Source organism: Hevea brasiliensis, chromosome 2, assembly GCF_030052815.1.
Source record: "Hevea brasiliensis isolate MT/VB/25A 57/8 chromosome 2, ASM3005281v1, whole genome shotgun sequence".
Taxonomy (NCBI): Eukaryota; Viridiplantae; Streptophyta; class Magnoliopsida; order Malpighiales; family Euphorbiaceae; genus Hevea; species Hevea brasiliensis.
The window spans coordinates 49315915-49334068 of record NC_079494.1 but is presented as its reverse complement, the minus strand read 5'-3'; positions in this window follow the sequence as shown (position 1 = coordinate 49334068).

Genomic DNA, 18154 nt, shown 5'->3' with positions numbered 1-18154 from the left:
ATAAATTTAATTAATGAAAAATTAATTAATAGAGATTAATTAATTAATTTATATTTGATATAAATTGATTAGAAGAAGAGAAATAATTATTTTGGGTTGAGAACTCAAAATTAAGACACAGGGTTATTTTGGTCATTTCACAGGGTGACATGTGGCACCATGAGATGGTGACACATGGCACTACACATAAGCTTGCCATATGTCTTTTAGTCATATAAGATTATCAAAGTCAAGATTAAATATAGGGTTGACACTTGGCACAATGTGATTGGGTCAATTAAACCTAGAGCTAATCAAAAGGTGACATGTGGCAAGGGTTTTAAGTGGTGACCTAGCTATATAAGTGTTGTTATGTAATAGAAAAATAACAAGCTACCATTCATCTCTTTGGTGCCGCCACCCTTGGCTGCTCTCTCCTTCTCTTTTCTTCATCTCTCATCAATTCAAAGAGATTAAACAATAATCTCTTGAATTAAAAATACTAGAAATCGTTTCTAGTGTTCTGTTTACATCTGTAATCTCTCAAAAGGCAAAACTTGATTTTCTAATTTATAGAAAAAGCTTTAAAAGATGTTCAAGGGCTGCTATAGGTGATCTTAGTGTGGACAAGCTAGAGGGACAACATCTGGTGTCCTAAGACGCTTCCCAAAGGTGCCAAATATACTGTAGTGCATCAAAAGGTTAGTGCACTTATTCTTGATCTAATCTAGGGTTCTAATGAATTAATCTATTAATTTTAAAATCTTAAATGGCAAATGTAGATCCAAAAATATATTAAAAGAGTTTTAATATGCTAGTTATCATTGAAATTAAATAGATAAAAATAAATATTGCATGATGCATGTGACCCTAAATGAAAAATTTTGAATTCCAATGATCTAAACCTATGTTTTTCATGCTTCTGCTCCTTCAATTGGTATCAGAGCTACTATATTTGCCATTTAGATTGTTTTCTATATGATTTAATTGTGTGGTATGATCATGAGATGATAGATCCATTGCTGGTTGCAAAGGAATGGTGGCGGCTTAGTGATGAACACCATTGGTGCGCACACTTTGTTGTCACCAATGGTGTGCACAAGGTTTGGGTTTTTAATTTACAAATGTTGTATGATATAAAAGCTCATCCTATATCTAATTAAATTGTTTAATTAGAGTTTTAATCACACAATTAAATTTCAATTCAAATCTGAATTTTAAAAATTATTTGAATATTATTCAAATCTGAATTTTAAAAGTTGTTTGAATGTGATTCAAATATGAATTTTAAAAGTTGTTTGAATGTGATTCAAATATGAATTTTTAAATTTGTTTGAATCATATTCAAATCTGGATTTTTAAGTTGAATATGAGATATTCAATTTAATTTAAGTATGTATATTTTATTTAATTGTTAAATAGTGATATGCATGATGGATGATCATGGACTATAAAAGACCAATGTGATTGGATTTATTTCTTTTATGTTTCTTTGGGTTGTAAATTAATTAATTTATTTTAATTTATTTTTGGGCATGTATTATTAAGGTTGTAATAATTTTGGATTGTAATTTCATTTATTTAGTTCTTGTAAATTCGCCTTGGTATGCCAAGGATTACTATGTAATTGGATTACAAGAAGATCAAGGAGGTCAAGAGCATTGGTGGGACCAGTGGGAGGAATTCAAGATCAAGTGTTGATTATGTACTCTTTCAGCAACTCTTGTAAAATGAATGAATGAAATGCACTTAGGAATGCCCTGATTCAATTCTTGGTGGCTCAGAATTGAATCCCTTAGAAAGTCCATAATCATACCATATTTACTTTTTATCTATCAATGCATGAGATGTATGGGAATGTATGCAAGTATATGATATATGCATGCTAAATGGATAATGTACAAAGTGAGACCATAATAGTAATTAGGATGACTACAAAATCTTCCAAACAAATGATTAAGTTGGATATGCTATAATTAAAGTAATTATAACATGAGCCCTCCATTGGGGCAATTATTTTAAGAAATTTTAAATAGTTGAATGTGATGTAATTAATTTAAGAGATTTTCTTAAGAATAATTGTTAAGCATGAGATGTTGTAAATATGTAAATGGTTTGGTGGCCAATAATGGATGTACCTGAGGACATTAAAATTATTTGCATGTTTACTGTCTCAATGGGATCAACTTAACTAATATAAGATAAGTCAATAATGGATGTGCCTGAGATTTTGAGCATTAGGGGCTAAGTAAAGGATTGAACCTCACATGAGATGTGATAGGCAAGGAGTTGCTCACTTATAGTTTATTGTGATTCCAATAATGGATGTGCCTGAGGATGATCAATAGGATTATAAGAATTCAATCATCCACTAGAAATCCATCTAACTAGGATTTTTGTTTTCTAATTTGGAAGTGTAGGATACGCTAAGTTAGTGGGAGGACCAATTTGATTAAAAGACTATAATCATTTTGGTTAATTACATGATACATTTACTAATTAATATGGTCATTTTCTCCAGTTAATTTTTTGATAATAATGAGCACAGAATAACCACCACCATCTAATATCCTTGTAAGCATACTTGATCGAAATAGGTTGACGGGAACTATTCTAATTGATTGGCTAAGAAATTTGAAACTTGCCCTGAACCTTGAACATATAGGATATGTTGTAGATTCAAATGTTCCTGGTCCCTTACCTCCAGAGGCTACTCCAGAGGAACATGATATGAGAGCTAAGTGTTACATGCTTGCTTCTATGAGTAATTAGTTACAGAAGCAGCATGAAAACATACAAAGTGCAAGTGAGATCCTCTTTTACCTACAACAGTTGTATGGTGAGCACAGCAGAAATGCTAGGTATGAGATATCTAGACAGCTATTCCGCACGAGGATATCTGAGGGACAGAATGTTGGAGATCATGTCCATAAAATTATTCGATTGATTGAGCAGCTGGAACACCTTGACTTTAACATGGATTTCCAACTGCAGACGGATTTAATCATTCAGTCCCTACCTGAGTCATTTGGGAATTTTGTGACAAATTTTCATATGACTAAACAGGGATGCACCTTGGTTGGTTTACTCAACATGCTGATTATTGCCCAAAAGAATGTGCCAGGCAATAAAGAAAAAGAGGTAGCTTTGATTGCATCTTCTTCTGCTGGAAAGTCCAACAAGAAGAAGGGCAATAAGAAAAAGAAACCTCAGATTCCTAGTCCTTCAAAGAAAATAGCTAAACAGAAAGGGAAGACTAAAGCTGATGGAGACAAAGGAAAATGTTTCCACTATCAGTAGGATGGGCACTGGAAAAGGAATTGCCCAGAGTATTTTACTTCTCTGAAGGGCAAGAAGGATACGCCTTCAGAAGGTATGTCCATATCTTGTTATTTAGATTCTGATGATAGTCATAGTTCATCTACAGCTTGGGTTTTAGATACTGGTGCTAGTTCTCACATTTCTTATGATATGCAGGAACTAGCAAATAGTAGCAGCTTGCGTTCTCGAGATGTTAGAGTCCGGATTGGTAATGGCTCAACTGTTGAAGCTTTAGCCATAGGATCTAAATCTTTTTACATGTTTGGACATGTTATGTGTTTGGCTAATATTTTATATGTACCTAATGCTTTTAAGAACATCATTTCTATATCTAATTTGACTAGAAATGGCTATGAATTTCAGCTCACAGATGATGTTTGTAATATTTATTTTGTAAATAAATATGTTGGCTCGGGTTTTATGAATGATGGTCTTTATTATTTGAATAATAATGACAAACACAAAATGAATGCAAGTGATCTAAATGAATGCAATGCCATGGTGAAAATCAACTCTAGTTCAAAATATATTTGGCACTTGAGGTTATGTCATGTTGTAGAAGATAGGATTGCAAAACTGGAGAAAATGGGGATTCTATCCTCATTGGGCTCTGAGCCTACTCCTGTTAGTAGTATGCCCTAGAGCATATCATTTAGTATGTATCTTGTACATATTTTTATTAATAAAAGGCATTTCCACTTTTTCGTTTACATAATATATTTATGTGTAATAGAAAAGGTCCATTGATATTTTGTTAGAAATATTATTCTTAAGTTGTTAAGAATATGAGTGACAATATTTCTAGCACAAAGTATCATAAATAGGTTCACAATCGAGGATACTTCATAATAAGGACATGACTTATCCAAAAAGATTGTATTCATGTTTGTTCCCAAGTTATTTATATGAGATATAAATAAGATGGAATGGTGAGTCTCATGCCATATAACAAACATGATAGGCACTTATAAATGATAAGTAGGCCGAACCAGTGACACTTATGACAAGCACATGGAGTTTACTCTTGTCAATGTTTTGTCATAAATCATATCAGTGCATATAATCTTTAGATCTGAGATAGCACAGTTATCTTGTATATAGGTAGTTTGAGTTTGATACTGCTTTCATACTTGTACTATGTATGGGTATATGGGCATGTGTTGGCTCCTACTAGTTATATATGGAGGTAGGTATTGATCAAGATGGAATCTGTTCCTCTAAGTAAATAGAGATAAAATCCTATGTTCATTTAATTGTTCTTGATGTTTCAAGTTCCTGGCCAGGACAGATAGATTTATTCAGAAAAGAGTTTCTGATGAGAAAATCTTTTTAATCAAGAACTGGAATTAAAAGAGAACATAAAATTCATAGCAAATGGAGTTTGACATAAACCATGACTCCAGCTTGAGTTGGGATTTTGTAACAGAGAGATTCTAGTGCATGGTAACATATGATTATAGGTTCATTTAAGGTAAACCTTATTACTAATTGGGTGGCCATGGCATGCTATGCTAGGTGTTAACCATGGTCTATGAGGTTCATAAAATGATTTAGAGAAATCATTTATGGTAAGAAAGAGTTCTGATGATATTAAGAGTTGATATCATGTCTCATTGCCAATTAGTGATGAGCCTAGTAAGTCACACACATACACAAGTTAGCACCTATTTAAATATGATTTAATTAATTAATTAAAGAGTTTAATTGATTAATTAAATAGGTTTGGTTTGCAATTAAATTGCAAAGTCCCTAGCATGACTTGAAACCAAATCTAGATTATTGGATGTATAGTATAAGTTAAATTTATATTTAAAGTGTTTAAACATGAATTTAATTAATGAGAAATTAATTAATAGAGATTAATTAATTAATTTATATTTGATATAAATTGATTAGAAGAAGAAAAATAATTATTTTGGGTTAAGAACTCAAAATTAAGACACAGGGGCATTTTGGTCATTTCACAGTGTGACACATGGCACCATGAGATGGTGACACATGGGATTACACATAAGCTTGCCAAATGTTTTTTTAATCATGTAAGATGATTAAAATCAAGATTAAATGTAGGTTTGACACTTGGCACAATGTGATTGGGTCACTTAAACCTATGGCTAATCAAAGGTTGACATGTGGCAAGGGTTTAATGTGTTAACCTAGCTATTTAAGTGTTGTTATGAAAAGAAAAAGCAAGTAGCAGCCACTCCTCTCCCTTGTCACGCCACTTTGAGGCTTTTCATCTATTCTTCTTCATCTCTCATCAATTCAAAGAGATTAGCCATCAATCTCTTGAATTAAGAACACTAGAAATTGTTTCTAGTATCCTGTTTACATCTCTAATCTCTTAAAAGGCAGAACTTGAATTTCTAATTAATAGAAAAAGCTTTAGAAGCTGTTCAAGGGCTGCCATAGGTGTTCTTGGTGTGGACAAGCTAGAGGGACAACATCTGGTGTCCTGAAGACAAATCTCAAAGGCGCAGACACGTTGCAATGCATCAAGAGGTTAGTGTAATCATTCTTGATTTAATCTAGGGTTCTAAAATTGATCTGATTAATTTTAAAATCTTAAATGGAAAATACAGATCCAAAAACATATTAAAAGAGTTTTAATATGTTGTTTATCATTGAAATCAAATGTCACACCCTACCCCTCTGTAAGGCATAACATGATCCCGTAGTATACCTAATGAATTACCAACTCCGTCTACTGATAATCCATTAAATACACTACAAGGGATTTTAAAAACTTTTCTTACTTCTTTTACAGTGGTGAGCACTATTTACAGGTGTGAAAGACTTTGGTGAACTGAAGTGAAACAACTAACTCATTTGATTTATTTGGAATATCTGCAAAAATTTTGGCAAGGTGCCATTTGTATTTTGGACAAAACAGTTCTTCAGAAAACCTGTAAAAAGCACTTCAATATATTTTCAAATCTCAACTCCAACATTTTTATCAACACAACACATTTCTCAAGTCAAATCCACAGTGATTTTCAAAGACTAAGATACAAAGATATAACACAATTTTTACAAGCCAAATAACTCATAATTATTTTACAACTTTACTGTACAACTTAAATTTACAACTGCTCAAAACCAAGAACAAAATATACATACAGTGAATATACATTACAGTACAAAATGCCACATGTGGTATACTCACTATACCCAAAAATCTCTCTCTGGCGATACTAGCGACCCTAGCTCACTTTCTGTCTCTCTCTACTGCGACAGAATAAAGCTATCACGAGACAATGTCTCATGGTGCACAACATTTACCAAATACAAATTTTAAATCACAATTCATAAATCATATCAATAGTGGATACTTAAAACCATAGTTAAATTCAAGACAATAAATGTCAACAAGAATTTAAACTCCATTTGTTAATATCACAATAATTTTCAATAAGTCAGATAATGGTTGAATTCAATAGACAGTATATGTCAATAAGAGTTTAAATCAATTTCACAATCTCACAATACATAATAACACAATTCGATCAAATAACTGAAGAATACAGTGTTGCCAATCTATAACACAATTTAGGCCATGACACAATTTTTCCATATATGCCGTGTTGTACACCACGACAAGACATGCTCACCCCAATAATCGAAATCAATGAGGAGGAAGCTAGCTATCTAATGAGTACTCATCCATACTCACCTCGGTGGGAAGTCAAAGAGGGAGGAACATAATCATACTCACCCCAGACTAATAAGTCAAAGAGGGAGGAATAATCACACTCACCCCATTAATGGAGGAGGAATATATTATCAGTGTCATGCCAATTGTGAGTCAAAACAATTCCAAACATTTTATTCAAATGATCCGTAAGAATCCAATAAATTTCCAAAGTTATAATTTCATTCACAAAATGGCAACACAATTCGTAATTCACTTCAATTTCCACAAAAACCATTTACAGTGCTTTTCAATCAATAAGTATCCATCAAATACCATTCAAACAATTTTTCACAGTTTCAAACCATTCACAATGTTTTTCAATCAATAAGTGTCCACCAAACACATTTCCACAATTTAAAACAATAATATACAAGTAGTCATAATTTATTTCAATTGAAAATAATTCAAAAGAAATAGTTGTTGTGCACAAACACAATTTAAAACAATAATATACAAATAGTCAATATTTATTTCAATTGAAAATTCAAGAGAAATAGTTGTTGTACACAAACACAATTTAAAACAATAATATACAAATAGTCAATATTTATTTCAATTGAAAATTATTCAAAAGAAACAGTTGTTGTGCACAAACCTCTGATGACTGTCCCCCTGATCTGGACTCAGTGTTTCCTTCCCTTTTCCTGAGTCTTTGGTAACTGAGAAACACAATTTGAAGTGTTTCAGTACTAATTTAAACTGTCTCTATCGATGGTGTTTGGTAAATAATGCACTGAACTAAATTATTCACTTAATCACCTAATATACCGACCCTCATTGCGTTTTAGGTAAATTAGGTTTTAGTGTCGTTAATATGTCACATTCGATAGGGTTTTAGGGTTGGTACGTGTTACCAAAGTCATTTCCTTGCTTAGTGCATTTTAATGCAAATTGCTGGATTCCGGGACACTGGTTTGACCTAACCGGACGATCTAGTTCCCTCGGTTTTCGGGTCTCAGTCGAAACTACAAATTTGTAGATCTAGGTCTTATTGCACGCGGTGCAAAATTTCAGGTCAATCCGAGTTAAGTAGACCAAGTTATGGTCATCACACTCTTGCTGGTCAAATGGTACCATTTTAGGTCAATTTTAGGTCAAATTGGTCAATTCTGGTTCGGCCAGTTTTTGGACCCGAACTTGTGCAAGTTGTTTGACTTGCTTATGGTCATTTCTGGGCTTTGGTGTCTTCATAAGACTTGTAGGTATGGGTCTTAACTATTCTTGGTTAAAATTTCAGGTCAATTGGACCTGGTTTGAGTGAGTTATGGCCTAAACACTCACTGCTGCCCAATTGGTCATTTTTCAGGTCCTAATTGCACCTAATCCGAATTGGTCATTTTTCACATCACCTTGCAAGCAGAATTTTGGTATGTTCTCTCAATGAAAGTTGGCACATTTTGTGCCTAGTTTCACCTCCAATTGGTCTCATACCAATTGAGGTTACACATTTAAAGTTATAGGTCTATTTGCACACTGTCCTTTATGTGTCTTTCAAACCCCAATTCAAACACACATTTAACTTGCTCTACCTTAAATCCCCATACCCAATTCTGATGTTATACCATTCCATATTCATTTATCACTTCTTACTATGGTCAATTTGGACAGAATACAAACATTCTCAATACATCAATTACAACCCTAAACCACAAAGTCCAAATTTAGCAATATATGTACATAATTACACCTAATCATTACATATAATTTCCACTACTAATTTACATACACATTCATCAATTCTTCTATGTCAACATTCTGCCAATACTTCCATCAATACATACAATTATTCAAGGGTCCCCAAGCTGCCGAAAACCTTCTTCAACATCAAAGTGCCCTACAATTTACCAATTCCCATCCAAGTGCATAAATCACCATATATATGTGAAATAATCCTCTAGGATATTAAATCACCATGATCAACATTATTTCTCATCAATTATATGCATAAATATCTCATATAAAACGTGACTCCATGGCTGTCCAAAATGAAAACAACAATAACTCTTCAAACTCAAAATTTTCCTTCACAAAACCAACACCCATAACATGCACACAAAACTTAACAAAGCTATCTTCAAAATTATGGACTTACCTTATGCTTGGAGCTTGTTAAACCTTGCTTAAACTTCTCAAATTTAGTATCAAACTCTTCCTTGTGATGAGTAGACAAAGTTTCATGAAGGAACCCAAGTGAATGGAGTTGAAATGGAGGGATGGATCAAGCTTGCATGAAAATGTCCATGGAGTTTCCTCTCCCTTCATTCACGGCAACTTTGGTACAATGGAGAAGATGAAGTTTCTGCCTTGGATAATGGATGTACACCTGCCCCACTATGTCTTTAGTTTATTCCTTTAGTGGCCCACTCACATTATTTAACCATATTATAAGTTTAATGTGTTATTTACACCATTTCCACTCCATTTTTGGCTATTTATTTTAGGTACCACTAAACAAATTTTTCATTTCATTTTCTAAGTGTAATATTATTTATTTTTAATGGAAATTTAGGTCAAAAGACAATTCGGGATGTCAAATGACCATAATGCCCCTGCTCGTGGCATTCCCAATTTTTCTAATAACACCGTATTTTGTCTGTTTTTCGATTTCTCACTTTTCTTTGTACTAATTATTTAATTTTTCTTTGATCTTTCTAATGATATTTATTCTTCAATAAGGGTCTATTTAAGTCTTAAAAATGTTTTCCAGGGTTCCCATGATCCGAGGGCAGTCAACGGTCCACGCCGTGACTTCGGTCTGATCACCCATCGTTAGGTTTCATTTCGTTTAACTTGATCACATTTCTTTGCTATTATTTTTCCTTTGTTTTTCTTGTATTTTCTTTTCTTGTATTTCATTATTTTATGTCTCCTCACTCATATTAAAGTGTGGTTCTAGGCATCCTAGCTGTCCTGACAAAGACTGGTCACCGAGCAATGAGCACTCACGAACTTAGGGGTGTTACAATTCTCCCCCCCTTAAATAAATTTCGTCCACGAAATTTTTACCCAGTAGCCATCTTACAATAGTCATACGTTTATTTCTCCTTTCTATATGATCGTAAGACTTTTAACAATCTAATACAATGTTTAATTTGTTTGGATAACACCAATCTCCTCTTACTATTATGCTGTCTAATATTTTGGTTCACGTTGCTCCTTGAATGACCCTTGAGGTCATGTTAGAATCATTCATCAGTCATTGGTCCTCTGACCATTCTAGTCCATAGTCTTCCTCACATTTGTAATATTTCTTTGTTACACATGAATCAAGCTCAATTCTCTACTTTCATAACTCTTTTTATCTGTCAATATTCTATAACTTACTTCCTTTTGTACTGAACTATAACCTTTCGATATTTTAACTTTTGAGTTTTAGATCCTAAGTAGGATTTTCAAACTTATTTCTAACAATTAAATTGTCATGGCATAACTATACCAAAGCAGATGCCGTTGGCAACTATTCTTATCTAGGTATACTATCGGGTAGTCGTAGCTCTACACAATAATCTAAAGTCGATCAGAATCTGCAGCTTACAGTATAAACATCAAGAACATTGCATAGTTACTACGATACATCCCAATAGATCAAACTTTGTTATCTTTTATTCTTTTTGAATTCACTGATATTCGAATCTTATTCTGATTACAATATCCATTAGCAATTTCTAACAGTAACCTCCTTGCCCTCATCTAGAGCAATTCCATTACTGCATCTTACTTTTACGTCCTCTTGCCTTACATTAAGTAGGCTCGCCAATTAGCTTTATAATTTATGGTGTGTTAGAAAATACTTTTCGCCGATAAACTCTTTCAAAACTAATTTCACTTATTATCACAATCCTTATCTTAAGGACTAATCACTAATGCATCAAAATTTATTCCCCTGTAAAGGAATAACAACAGAACATGTAGTTCTAACACTAACATAAAAGTATGCAAACTCTAGGTCAAACAATACATATATATATCTTAGTTGCTAATTGAGAAGGTACCAGCAATAATGTCAAAAGTCTCAGTCTCTTTTCTGTCGTATAGCGTATACTCTAGTTGAAGCATCACCCTGTTTTGGCTGATTCACAGTAGTCTGACTTCTACGTGTACTACCCCTACCTCTACCTCTGCCTCTACTAACTGATGGTGAACTATTTGGGGTAGAAACTTGGGTTGATCCCTTTGGTGTAGTAAATGATCCAGAACGACTTGGATTTACACAATCCCTAGCAAAATGGCCAGTCTCTCCACAATTAAAGCATGCTCCTACGGCTCTATAACATAGCCCACTATGTGGTTTACCACAAGTTTCACAAAGTCGATCTGACAGCGCATTTCTGGGTTTCTGTTGAGTTTGCTGATCGGATCGAGGTGGTTTCTGTCCAAAAGATCTATCTCTACCGGACTTCTTACTATCTCTGTCGTATCCCCCAAAGTTTTTCCTCTTTCCAGTAGGACCACTAGAACTCGTCACGACTTTCCCTCTTTTTCTCGCCTTCTCGATTTCTTTTCTCAAGAGTGCTTGATTCAATTCTTTCTAATTCTAGTGCTTGAGAAATAAGTTCGAGAAGTTGTTATGTTTGAATCCGACCACTTGTAATCGATACTAGGCTTCAAGCCGGTTTCAAACCTCTTACATCTCTCCTCATGGTAGAAAGTAGACTTCTTGCATAATGGCTCAAAGTGGAGAATTCCCTTTCATACTCGACCGATGCCCTTTGTTTGGACTTAGGAATTCTTGCGACACGGTCTACATAAGCATCGTGGACATATTTTTGCTGAATTCCCGAGGAAGTCATTCCATGTTAGCACTGAGTTCTATCGGTGGGGAATGGTTTTCCACCAGTCATAAGCATCCCCCTGTAGCAAAGATACTGAGTATTCAAATCTAAGCTCCTCTGTGCAATGCAGTTTCTTGAATACCCTATCCATCCTCTCTAACCATTGTTCTGCCTCCAGAGGATCTACTGTCCCCTTGAACTCTGTAGCCCCATATTTCATCAATTTGTCATATTGTCTAGCAGAAGACTGTGGTTGTACCACTGGTGTCTGTATTGGGGCTTGAGTAGGCACATTACCATCCATTTGTTGGGACATTGCAGCCGTCTGCTGAGCGAACTGAGCAGATGCTGCGGTGGTCTTCTTGAACCATCGACATTATGTAGGCATGGGGCATCCCCTTGCACCTCAGCCTCTATCAATTGATCGACTGAACGATCACCCTCTTCCATAGTCAATTCGAGGATTTTAGACCTCCTATACAATAATACAAGGAGATTTCCTCCCGTTAGTGCATATTTATAATGTAATGTACTGTATGTATCAAACAATGATATTGAGCAGTTGTACTGTGAAGAAAGAATATTCAAATAACATGTGAAAACAGAATTTAAAAACTTTGCTCTGATACCACTAAAACATGTCACACCCTACCCCTCTGTAAGGCATAACATGATCCCGTAGTATACCTAATGAATTACCAACTCCGTCTACTGATAATCCATTAAATACACTACAAGGGATTTTAAAAACTTTTCTTACTTCTTTTACAGTGGTGAGCACTATTTACAGGTGTGAAAGACTTTGGTGAACTGAAGTGAAACAACTAACTCATTTGATTTATTTGGAATATCTGCAAAAATTTTGGCAAGGTGCCATTTGTATTTTGGACAAAACAGTTCTTCAGAAAACCTGTAAAAAGCACTTCAATATATTTTCAAATCTCAACTCCAACATTTTTATCAACACAACACATTTCTCAAGTCAAATCCACAGTGATTTTCAAAGACTAAGATACAAAGATATAACACAATTTTTACAAGCCAAATAACTCATAATTATTTTACAACTTTATCAGACAACTTAAATTTACAATCGCCAAAACCAAGAACAAAATATACATACAGTGAATATACATTACAAGACAAAATGCCACATGTGGTATACTCACTATACCCAAAAATCTCATTGGCGATACTAGCGACCTAGCCTCGCCGCCTGTCTGTCTCTCTACCGCGATAAAGAATAAAGCTATCACGAGACAATGTCTCAGTGGTGCACAACATTTACCAAATACAAATTTTAAATCACAATTCATAAATCATATCAATAGTGGATACTTAAAACCATAGTTAAATTCAAGACAATAAATGTCAACAAGAATTTAAACTCCATTTGTTAATATCACAATAATTTTCAATAAGTCAGATAATGGTTGAATTCAATAGACAGTATATGTCAATAAGAGTTTAAATCAATTTCACAATCTCACAATACATAATAACACAATTCGATCAAATAACTGAAGAATACAGTGTTGCCAATCTATAACACAATTTAGGCCATGACACAATTTTTCCATATATGCCGTGTTGTACACCACGACAAGACATGATCACCCCAATAATCGAAATCAATGAGGCAGGAAGCTAGCTATATAATGAGAAATCATACATACTCACCTCAGACAGGGAAGTCAAAGAGGGAGTAACATAATAATACTCACACCACACTTATAAGTCAAAGAGGGAGGAATAATCACACTCACCCCATTAATGGAGGAGGAACATATTATCAGTGTCATGCCAATTGTGAGTCAAAACAATTCCAAACATTTTATTCAAATGATCCGTAAGAATCCAATAAATTTCCAAAGTTATAATTTCATTCACAAAATGGCAGCACAATTCGTAATTCACTTCAATTTCCACAAAACCATTTACAAGTGCTTTTCAATCAATAAGTATCCATAAAATACAATTCAAACAATTTTTCTCTGTTTCAAACCATTCACAATGTTTTTAAATCAATAAGTGTCCAACAAACACATTTACACAATTTAAAACAATAATATACAAGTAGTCATAATTTATTTCAATTGAAAATAATTCAAAAGAAATAGTTGTTGTGCACAAACACAATTTAAAACAATAATATACAAATAGTCAATATTTATTTCAATTGAAAATTCAAGAGAAATAGTTGTTGTACACAAACACAATTTAAAACAATAATATACAAATAGTCAATATTTATTTCAATTGAAAATTATTCAAAAGAAACAGTTGTTGTGCACAAACCTCGATGATCCCTATCTGACTCTGACTCATGTTTCCTTTCCTGAGTCTTTGGTAACTGAGAAACACAATTTGAAGTGTTTCAGTACTAATTTAAACTGTCTCTATCGATGGTGTTTGGTAAATAATGCACTGAACTAAATTATTCACTTAATCACCTAATATACCGACCCTCGTGGCGTTTTAGGTAAATTAGGTTTTAGTGTCGTTAATATGTCACATTCGATAGGGTTTTAGGGTTGGTATGTGTTACCAAAGTCATTTCCTTGCTTAGTGCATTTTAATGCAAATTGCTGGATTCCGGGACACTGGTTTAACCTAACCGGACGATCTTGTTCCCTCGGTTTTCGGGTCTCGGTCGAAACTACAAATTTGTAGATCTAGGTCTTATTGCACGCGGTGCAAAATTTCAGGTCAATCCGAGTTAAGTAGACCAAGTTATGGTCATCACACTCTTGCTGGTCAAATGGTACCATTTTAGGTCAATTTTAGGTCAAATTGGTCAATTCTGGTTCGGCCAGTTTTTGGACCCGAACTTGTGCAAGTTGTTTGACTTGCTTATGGTCATTTCTGGGCTTTGGTGTCTTCATAAGACTTGTAGGTATGGGTCTTAACTATTCTTGGTTAAAATTTCAGGTCAATTGGACCTGGTTTGAGTGAGTTATGGCCTAAACACTCACTGCTGCCCAATTGGTCATTTTTCAGGTCCTAATTGCACCTAATCCGAATTGGTCATTTTTCACATCACCTTGCAAGCAGAATTTTGGTATGTTCTCTCAATGAAAGTTGGCACATTTTGTGCCTAGTTTCACCTCCAATTGGTCTCATACCAATTGAGGTTACACATTTAAAGTTATAGGTCTATTTGCACACTGTCCTTTATGTGTCTTTCAAACCCCAATTCAAACACACATTTAACTTGCTCTACCTTAAATCCCCATACCCAATTCTGATGTTATACCATTCCATATTCATTTATCACTTCTTACTATGGTCAATTTGGACAGAATACAAACATTCTCAATACATCAATTACAACCCTAAACCACAAAGTCCAAATTTAGCAATATATGTACATAATTACACCTAATCATTACATATAATTTCCACTACTAATTTACATACACATTCATCAATTCTTCTATGTCAACATTCTGCCAATACTTCCATCAATACATACAATTATTCAAGGGTCCCCAAGCTGCGAAAACCTTCTTCAACATCAAAGTGCCCTACAATTTACCAATTCCCATCCAAGTGCATAAATCACCATATATATGTGAAATAATCCTCTAGGATATTAAATCACCATGATCAACATTATTTCTCATCAATTATATGCATAAATATCTCATCAAAAACGTGACTCCATGGCTGTCCAAAATGAAAACAACAATAACTCTTCAAACTCAAAATTTTCCTTCACAAAACCAACACCCATAACATGCACACAAAACTTAACAAAGCTATCTTCAAAATTATGGACTTACCTTATGCTTGGAGCTTGTTAAACCTTGCTTAAACTTCTCAAATTTAGTATCAAACTCTTCCTTGTGATGAGTAGACAAAGTTTCATGAAGGAACCCAAGTGAATGGAGTTGAAATGGAGGGATGGATCAAGCTTGCATGAAAATGTCCATGGAGTTTCCTCTCCCTTCATTCACGGCAACTTTGGTACAATGGAGAAGATGAAGTTTCTGCCTTGGATAATGGATGTACACCTGCCCCACTATGTCTTTAGTTTATTCCTTTAGTGGCCCACTCACATTATTTAACCATATTATAAGTTTAATGTGTTATTTACACCATTTCCACTCCATTTTTGGCTATTTATTTTAGGTACCACTAAACAAATTTTTCATTTCATTTTCTAAGTGTAATATTATTTATTTTTAATGGAAATTTAGGTCAAAAGACAATTCGGGATGTCAAATGACCATAATGCCCCTGTTCGGGTGGCATTCCCAATTTTTCGGTAACACCGTATTTTGTCTGTTTTTCGATTTCTCACTTTTCTTTGTACTAATTATTTAATTTTTCTTTGATCTTTCTAATGATATTTATTCTTCAATAAGGGTCTATTTAAGTCTTAAAAATGTTTTTGTGGTTCCCATGATCGAGGGCGATCAACGGTCCACGCCGTGACTTCGGTCTGATCACCATCGTTAGGTTTCCCGGCTCGTTTAACTTGATCACATTTCTTTGCTATTATTTTTCCTTTGTTTTTCTTGTATTTTCTTTTCTTGTATTTCATTATTTTATGTCTCCTCACTCATATTAAAGTGTGGTTCTAGGCATCCTAGCTGTCCGGACAGCACTGGTCACCGGAACAGCAGAACGCACTATCGAACTTAGGGGTGTTACATCAAATAGATAAAAATAAATCTTGCATGATGCATGTGACCCTAGGTGAAAATTTTTGAATTCAATAGTATAAACTTGTGTTTCTCACGCTTCCGTTCCTTCAATTGGTATCAGAGCCACTATATTTGCCATTTAGATTGTTGATTATATGATTTAATTGTGTGTTTGATCATGAGATCAAAAGTTCATTACTGGTTGCAAAGCAAGGTGGCGGCATACTTGAAAAAAAACACCATCAATGGTGCGCATGGTTTGGCTTCCATGGGTGGTTCAAGGTTTAGCTTTTAATTCTGCAATTTTTGTATGATCTAAGGCCTATTCTTTGACTAATTAAAGTGTTTAATTAGTAGTTTTAATCACACAATTAAATTATGATTCAAATCAGAATTTTAAAAATTGTTTGAATGTGATTCAAATCTGAATTTTAAAAGTTGTTTGAATGTGATTCAAATCTGAATTTTTAAAGTTGTTTGAATCATATTTAAATCTGATTTTTTAAAATTGATTGAATAAAATTCAGATCTGATTTTTTAAAAAATGTTTGAATATGATTCAAATCTGATTTTTTAAAAAAATGTTTGAATGTGATTCAAATCTGAAATTTTAAAGTTATTTGAATGTGATCCAAATCTGAATTTTTAAATTTGTTTGAATGAGATTCAAATCTGAATTTTTAAATTTATTTGCATCATATTCAAATCTGGATTTTTAAGTTGAATATGAGATATTCAATTTAATTTAAGTATGTATGTTTTATTTAATTGTTAAATAGTGATATGCATGATGGATGATCATGGACTATAAAAGACCAATGTGATTGGATTTATTTCTTTTATGTTTCTTTGGGATTGTAAATTAATTAATTTATTTTAATTTATTTTGGGCATGTATTATTAAGTTTGTAATAATTTTTGGGTTGTAATTTCATTTATTTAAGTTCTTGTAAATTCGCCTTGGTATGCCAAGGATTACTATGTAATATTGGATTGCAAGAAGTTCAAGGAGGTCAAGAGCATTGGTGGGACCAGTGGGAGGAATTCAAGATCAAGTGTTGATTATGTACTCCTTCAGCAACTCTTGTAAAATGAATGAATGAATGAAATGCACCTAGGAATGCCCTGATTCAATTCTTGGTGGCTCAGAATTGAATCCCTTAGAAAGTCCATGAACATACCATATTTACTGCTTATCCATGAATGCATGAGATGTATGAGAATGTATGCAATTATATGATATATGCATGCTAAATGGATCATGTGCAAAGTGAGACCTTAATAGTAATTAGAATAACCATAAAATCTTCCAAACAAATGATTAAGTTGGAAATGCTATAATTAAAGTAATTATAACATAGGCCCTCCATTGGGGCAATTATTTTAAGAAATTTTAAATTGTTACATGAGATGCAACTAATTTAAGAGATTTTCTTAAGAATAATTGTTAAGCATGAGATGTTGTAAATATGTAAATGGTTTAGTGGCCAATATTGGATGTACCTGAGGACATTAAAATTATTTGCATAATTACTGGCTCAAATGGGATCAACTTAACTAATGCAAGATAAGTCAATAATGGATGTACCTGAGATTTTGAGCATTAGGGGCTAGGTAAAGGATTGAACCTCACATGAGATGTGATGGGCAAGGAGTTGCTCACTTATAGTTTATTGTAATTCCAATAATGGATGTACCTGAGGATGATCAATAGAATTATAAGAATTCAATCACCC